This window comes from Herpailurus yagouaroundi, unplaced genomic scaffold (genome assembly GCF_014898765.1).
Source record: "Herpailurus yagouaroundi ecotype Mexico unplaced genomic scaffold, PumYag 100, whole genome shotgun sequence".
Lineage (NCBI taxonomy): Eukaryota > Metazoa > Chordata > Mammalia > Carnivora > Felidae > Herpailurus > Herpailurus yagouaroundi.
Window position 1 is genome coordinate 10,982,059 of NW_024412391.1, and position 8,423 is coordinate 10,990,481.

Here is an 8,423-nt window from a genome sequence, read left to right on the forward strand (position 1 = left end):
TTTAAGGACCATCAGAATCCTGATTTCAATTTAACAGTCTGGGTGAACTTACAGAAGGAATGTAGTCTTGTAGTTCAATTCTATATCCATTTATTTGAGACTCACTCAGAATTTTAAAAATTTATCTAACAAACATTCATTGAGCTATAAGCACTACTCTAGGTGGAAGTAAACAATGTTAATTGTGTTTGCCATATTTTTGATAATTAGATTGTCAGAGGTGCCCACAAAACCCTATGTGTGGAAATGGAAATTTGCAATGAAAACATCACAAAATGTAATACTTTAGTAATGCTAGGAATGAAGCAAAGATGAAAAATACAATTGATGCAAGACTGTTTTTCTCTTAAAGGTTGCTTGACGAAAAACAGGGTTAATAGAGAGGGTAAATAATATTAGACAGAGACTATCTAGAACACATGATCTTAAGGGTTGATGGTACTTTTTCACGTCTTATTTCATCTCAAAACTTAAGATTTACTTTTTCCTTGATGAGTGGATGCCATCAAAACATGCTTACGGTCATTAAATAGAAGTGTCTTATTAGCTCATCAGTGGAATAAGGATAAGGCGGTAACAGAGTAAAAGATGAGAGAAATTTCTGAGAAGAAACTATGAAGAAAGAGGTTGCAGGTAAGTTAGTGCATGCGTGCGTGTGTGTGCGCGCGTGTGTGTTAGGAATTACCCAATTGGGAAACAACCGAGCTGTAAAAGTGACCACCAAGAGGATAAACAAAACCACACGTGTACAACCCCTCTGCAGAATAAAGAGAAGACGGCAAAGATCAGATATTTCATCCATAAGCTCTAACCCCCATCCACTAAGTAGACTTATTGACTCAGGACAGGCTGGTTGCTCTCTGGAAAACAACAAAACCGTTTTCATAGAGGTGACTGAGCGACCGTTTCATATGCTTTCTTCCTCTTCATTTCAGCCCAGACAGAATTTGGGATTGGCTGATGCATTATGTTTTCAGAAAAAAGAAAGATCCTCCAAATCAAAAAGAAATCTCCCCTGGCCCATCTCTTTCTTAGGACTTGAATCTTAATGCAAAACATTGGCAAATTATCTCTTTTTGCCATGGCCGGCCCTTTAGCTAAGGTTTTTCTCAGAATTTGCATTTTTTAAATTACAGCTTATTTTTAAGCTGAATTTGACATAAAGACCAACTGCTCCATGAACTGTGGAAAAATCTCCTACTCTGTGGCATGAGGTATCATTTATCTTAAGCAATGGGGTGTAACACTATTGTTTCAGATACCGATTAGTTCTCATTCTGAACCCATTTAAGCTAGTTCGGCTTGAGAGCTGCTCATTACTCCGCCGAAAGAAAGAAAGGAAGGAAGACAGGATACAAGGGAGGGAGGGGGGCAGAAAGGAATGGCTGAACTCCACTTCAGGCAGTCCTGCTGAAAACTGGAGTGTTCCTGTGTATACACAGGTCAGACATCTATTCCCATGACATACCCACTTTTTCCTTTCCCCAGAGTTAACAGAACAATCACGCTTTAGTCCAAATTCTCCACATGACCACAGGAAAACCGAGTATTTCTGAGGAGACTCTGCGTAGGCTGTGTACTCAGAAGTCAGTAACTTCAGAGAACGTGTCTCTTCCTGCATTTTCTCAAGAATCTCGAAGGTGCTTACCAGTGGCTAACAAGTTCTGTAATCAAGACTTCTTAAGAAAGCATATCACTAAAAAAACAGGGAAGTTCATTCCAGCAGGAAACTTGCTACTTGGTGAGCTACAAGCTCATGACTCCTTAGGGAAAGTTTAAAGAGCAGCCACTTGGTCTCACGCACCCACAACTAGGAATAAGGGCATATAAAGGTTCACATAGCATAGCAACTAAATCTCTCTCAAGAGAAAAGTCTTTGGGGGCGCCTGGGTGGCGCAGTCAGTTAAGCGTCCGACTTCAGCCAGGTCACGATCTCGCGGTCCGTGAGTTCGAGCCCCGCGTCAGGCTCTGGGCTGATGGCTTGGAGCCTGGAGCCTGTTTCCGATTCTGTGTCTCCCTCTCTCTCTGCCCCTTGCCCGTTCATGCTCTGTCTCTCTCTGTCCCAAAAGTAAATAAACGTTGAAAAAAAAATTAAAAAAAAAAAAAGAGAAAAGTCTTTGAAGTTGGAGCTGTTGGTATATATCTCTGTTAATTATGCTGGTATGTTAAGCAGAGGTTGGGCTAAGAAAAGAAAAATCATTATTATTTTTGGCGTGGACACCACTGAGTATCAACTACAAACTTACAGAATTAACTTCTATGTGGACGTGAATCCCATTACATCAGAGTCCACAAACCAAGGCTCTTATAAGAACTGGTAAATCATTCCAAACACTAAAAAAAAGATGATGGGTTTCATTTCCTTTGATCTAAAGCTATACTAATTTATGTACAAGACAGAGTACACAATGTAGTAGTCTCCTAAACACATGACTCAAAATGTCAGAATACAGAGGAATTAATGCAAAGCATATCCAAAAGAAAATAAAACACTAGGAAAGGCCACCTCGTCTTTTTACTGAATCTTATTGGCATTTAGAACCACCCCTAATATAATGACCACTTGTTGGGTTTACCCAGAATCCCTTCCTCTTCTTTTGCTAAGAGTACCCTACTTTTCCTTATTGTAGGATAATAACACATCAAGACATACACATCAAGGAACATCAATAATAACATATTCAAAGATAACCCGATATCACACTGTGCCTTGAGGCTTTAAGATTTAGCACAATGACAATTGTAACACAAGTTAGCAAACAGCAAGTTCCATGTCCTAATGACCACAATGACATCCTCTAGAGATAGTTTTGTTTTGCTTTCTTGTAGCTACAGATGACATCCCTGGCCCTACATAGCCTTCTCCCCAAAAAGAAGCTTAACGTCTTGTGTAACTCGGACTTGAGAAATATCATGGAGACAAGGATTTCCAAGCATGAGCGTGCTTAGGTTAGGTCAACAGATAGGTCAACGGTGCCTCTCTCCTACAGGAAGAACACAGCCCATGTAAGAACTGCAGGAACTGTAATGCCTGGGTTTTTTTTCCCCTTTGGTTATTATAGGAAACAAATATTTCAATCGCTTTAGTTACTGACTTTCTCAGTGCCATGAGGAGAATATGATAGAAGCCCAGACATAAACTAAAGTATTATGAAAAAACTTCCAAAATGGCACACAGCCCAGTGAGGGCATGTTTCTATCCTGAAGTCTGCTCCGTGATTTTCAAATATAGCCTTCGAGTGCCCTTAACTTTTAGCTGCATTCTAAATTTGGTGGTTGTAGCTGTTGTTTTTATAACTTGGGACTATACACGTGATCTTGAATCCAACACAACAAACTTCAGTATTCTGACCCTCTGAATTAAAGAAATTCCATAAAGTAATCATGCAAATTCCATTGTAACCAACCCAGCCCTCTTTTTTTAAAATTTTTTAAGTTTATTTATTCATTTTGAGAGACAGCGAGCAAGCGAGCAAGTGGGGAGGGGCAGAGAGGGAGAGAGAATCCCAAGCAAGCCCCATGTGGAGCCAAAGTGGGTCTTGAACTCAACAACTGGAAGATCATGACCTGAGCCAAAACCTAGAGTCAGATGCTCAGCTGACTGAGCCACCCACGTGCCCCACCAAGCCAGCCTTCTTAAACAAAGTTTACCTCTTCCCATCTAGTTCTGAAAGATTCAAAAGGAATCTTGCTCTGTGCATTACCTAATAATTACTTAACTCAGAATCCAGTAGAGCTCTCTATCCAGTTGCCCAGGGCTGAGAAAGTTGGAAAAACAGAGGCAAGAACTGAACTATAGCTTCCAGGCTGTAAGAAAGTTGGGGAATCCTGTGGCGACTGAGCCATAGCAATATAGATCATCCATTTTTCCCTCTCTTCTGAAGCCATGATTCCAATGACATATACATCCCAGAAAATGGAGAAGACAAGTATTATAAAATGGCTAAAACAGTCCCCTGTCCTACAGAAGCTTCGAGGAGAAATTGCCACTGAAATTTTATTACAACGTTTCTTATAGCAATTTATACCGAGGCTATAAAAATGTATCATTCCCTTCGACCAAAAACTCCACTCCTGGGAATGTTTCCTCAGGAAATAACTCAACAGAAGGAAAAGCCAACTGCACAATAATGTTATTTGCAGCTCAATCTAAAATTGCAAAGTACCAGAATCAATCTAAATGTATAGCAGTAAGGAATTTTTAAATAAATTATTCTGCATAATTTAATGGAATATTACACAGCCATAAAATGATAATTATACTGTCTTGATAGAACATTCAGGGGAAATGTAGAAAATGTTACATTCTTTATTATACTTACAAGTATTAAAACTAAGAAGGTACATATATAAACATCAGGATAGAATAAAAAAAATAAAAGTAATCATATTAAAGTATGAGCTCATTGGTGATATTTCTTTGGCCACACTTAATTTATGTCATGTTATAAATCCACAGCAGCAATGACAACACTCTGCCTTCTCCTTCGGGGGAGAAAAATCAACCTTAGTTACCCATTTGTTTCTTAAAAAGGCTCTCACTGAGCAGCTGCGATGAGTCAGTGTTCATTCAGAATTAGAGATATATTCACCTAAAGTCAAATATGCTCGGGCCAAGATTTATTCAGCTTCATTCCATGTGATTAGAAAATATTTGCAGGACTTTGTCACCCCATATATCTGTAACTACCACAGTTCATCTAAAACTGGATGCCTGTTTCCCCTCACATACTCAATGTCTCTGAAACTGAGATGCATTTTCTAACTGATGTCATCATCAATGAGATATAGTCCCTGTCACTGTCACCTGTTATGATGAAGTTGTAACTATCTGCATGTGTGCAAACTTGGTCATGGATCTTCATATGCTCGTCATCTTAGCTAAGCTATTTGCACTGCTGGTAGCACAAATCATCATTTGTGCTTGTTTTTCACAGGCATTTAAAATTTGGACACGCGGCGCCTGGGTGGCTCAGTCGGTTAAGCGTCCGACTTCGGCTCAGGCCATGATTCCACAGCTCACGAGCCCTGCATCAGGCTCTGTGCTTACAGCTCGGAGCCTGGAGCCTGCTTCAGATTCTGTGTCTCTGTCTCTCTGGCTCTCTCTGTCTCTCTGTCTCTCTCTCTCTCTCTCTCTCTGTCTCTCTCAAAAATAAGTAAAATTTGTGTGATTATTCGGCATTAAGTAAAAAGTGTACATGCTGGAATGCACAGATACTGAGTAGCGGTATAAATCTAATAGCAGGGGAGCGAATATCTTTGTTAGAGAAACGAATGCATTTTGTCTTCTTCCTGCACCAACAACCAGATTATTTTACCTGCATTTTCTCCTTTCTTTGGCTGATAGAAGGCCTTCCATAATTTGCTATCCTTGTGACCCAAGTACTGGAGAACTCATGTGCTAAAGCAAAAGACCAACCCACTTAATATTCTCCAGCCTGGACATCAGCCCTCTAGATGGGAACTTGTCCGGGCAATTCTATGGGAAACAACAATTTCTGGGAAAAATGTTTTAGAAGCAACACATTTTTCTCATTGGTGATTTCATAAAATTGGGTAATAACGCTCTAATCTCCTAACAGAGAGTATCTCCTAATCGGTCATATCTAGCACTGCAACAATCACTTAGAGGACCTGACTGTGTTTGCTAATGGACAATCTGGCCTGCTTCAAGCAGGAAGGTGGTTTCACAGCACTAACTGGAACCTCAGGAGAGCAAGGTTTGAATACATACCATTGCATCCCCAAAGGTGTTCTCCTAACATTATTCCTTGGACCTGGAATTTCATTCATTTCTCTCCTTATTCTTTTTTATATTCTTTTCAAATTTTTACTTGAATTCTAGTTAGTTAACATCCACTGAAATACTGGTTTCAGTATTCATCACTGAATAGTGTTGAAATAGTGATTCATCACTGACAGTATAACACCCCATGCTTATCACAACAAGTACCCTCCTTAGTACCCATCGCCCACCGAGTCTTCCCCCCTCAACCCCCCTCCATCAACCCTCAGTTTGTACTCTATTGGTAAGAATCTCTCATGGTGTGTTTCCCAACCTCTTTCCCCCACCTCCCATATATTCATCTGTTTTGTTTCTTAAATTCCACATATGAGTGAGATCAGTTGGCATTTTTCTTTCTGATTGTCTTATTTCGCTTAGCATAAGACACTCTAGCTCCACCCACGTTGTTGCAAATGGCAAGTTTTCATTCTTTTTGACAGCTGAGTAATATTCCACTGTATATATCTATACACCATAGATCTCTCCATTCCTCAGTCAATGGACATCTGGGATCTCTCTATCATTTGGCTATTGTTGATAATGCTGCAATGAACATCAGAGTGCATGTACCCCTTCGATCTATATTTTCCCCTCCATATTCTTAATTCTGGCTAGAAACCTTTGTCAAAATCTTCACCAGAGCATAGAGCACAGGTATTATTTAGTACCTTTTTTCCTTCTTTCTTCACCTCTCTTCCCATCCTTTTCTTTTCACGGCAGAAACGGAGGTTCGGAAGCCTTGTGTCCCAGCACCAGCCAGGCCAAACCAGGAGAGACTCTTCCTTCATGCAAAAAAAAAAAAAGACATTAAGGAAAATTGGGGATGGGAAAGTGAATTGGAATTATGACTGATGGTACCCAAGCAAGCATATACTGCACCTCACACTGTGGCTGTTTGAGGATGATGAGGTTCAGATACACACTGGAAGGAAACTGGCTTATTCCTCTATAATAGTTTGTCTTAAATCATGACTTTTAAGGAAATCCAAATGAGAAGCTTAGCAGGTACCAGGACGCAGGGACACATGCATATTATATGCAGCGATGCTAGAGCACTGATTACCTCTGCCTTTGCCTGGAACGTGGCCCACACTATACATCCTGATAATCAGAGCCTTGGTCAACTTCTCTCTCCCTCCCTTTTCTCTTCCCACTACACAAGCACCCTAGCTTTTCTCCAAAGAGCTTAGGCGGATGTTCAGAGTATGATTGTGTTTGCATTTTGGGGAGGTATTTCTGGCGGCAGTGAGGAAGATACACTGGAATAAAAATACTTAAGGCAGAGGTTGCAGTTAGGAAGATAAGAGACGGTTTTCATGCAAAGCAGGGCTGCAATGGATCAATGGGAGCGGAAGGAGCTGGGTTCGGTGGTAAGAAGGGGTCGCAAAATAGACTGCCTCCAGTTAAAAGCTCCGTGGTGACTGGTCAGCAGCATGGCTGTCTAATGGCCGTCATTCCTAACCTTGACACTGTTGGGAGTGGATGCCCTCTCTCGTTTATCACACTTCCATGTTACCCCTACCCCCACTGCCTTTGGAAATGTTGGTTGACTCTCACTTAACTCAGCTCTCTCCTCCCAGTAAATCACCTTCATACCTGGCTTCATGCCTTTATGGGCCATCATGAGCACAGCAGGGACAAATGTCTAAGATTTCTGTGAGGGTCTATAATCCACAGCAGAGATGAATCAAAAAGATCATCATTTTGAGTACTGAGTTGCTTGAATTAATTTAAACCTTGTTCCGAATCATATCTACCAACAAATCTACATAAATGTTTGTCATCGCAGACTCATGAATAATTGTGATTTGATTAGGAACAGGTTTCTAATGAAAACTGTATTGTCATTGAACATGATAGGCTTCTTCTATGTGCTAGGCTTATTCTTAGTTGGTTCAAGCAGGATTGCCAGACTCAACTCCTCACCTGGTGGTGGCTGATGCAAAGTGGAAATACAACAGTGAATTTTTCCACATGGTCCAGAGACCCTATGGGTTAAAAAAAAAAAAAAAAAAAAGGTTCTTGATCAAATAAATTTAGGAAATGCTGCATACCCTAATCCCTTCTTGAAGCAACTCTGATGTTATGTTAACATCTCAAAGGCTCTGGGAAGTCCTACATTAAATAAGTACTGAACAGAGCATTCCCTAAACACTGCAGCCGGTAAAGTCCATATAAACTTGGAAAACCTATTTAACCTAACTGTGCTTCACTGCCTCTCTGTGGTGGGAGTAGTGGACCTTGCCTCCTACAGAAAATGCTAGAAAGAGCTGACAAGCACAATTAAGAGTCACTTCACAAACGGGAACTCACTGGCCCTTAAAACCATGGAAGGGCCAACTTTGTGCCACATTTAGACGATTGTTCCATTATCCCATGGCCTTCCTTTCCCAAAATAAGCCACGGTCATCTCTCACATTGAAAGGATGAAATCACACCATGGCCATTGCAGAGTGAGCTTAAGAGAGAAAAAGGAAAGAGAGAGACAGATCTGCCCCCAGAATGAAGTGCCCTGTGAGGTTAATGGGGGTTGCACCTTACAGGCCCCTTAGAGAAGACCTGGCCACATACGATATGATCACATATTCTTGTCAAATTTGCAAATAAGAAATATTTAAACTGCAATCATTTAGATACT

The 8,423-nt window shown here is 40.6% G+C and overlaps 1 long non-coding RNA gene across 1 annotated transcript in view; it reads right to left on the bottom strand.

Moving 5' to 3' along the window:
• LOC121028062 (uncharacterized) overlaps nucleotides 1-7,780 on the bottom strand; it is an 85,146-nt gene extending 77,366 nt beyond the window's left edge. Inside the window, exons 1-2 of the long non-coding RNA XR_005789042.1 lie at nucleotides 7,712-7,780; nucleotides 6,454-6,567 (exon numbers count right to left, since the gene is read on the bottom strand). This is a non-coding gene — a long non-coding RNA (uncharacterized LOC121028062). The remainder of the gene's footprint in view (nucleotides 1-6,453; nucleotides 6,568-7,711) is intronic.
• Nucleotides 7,781-8,423: the final 643 nt, after the last annotated feature.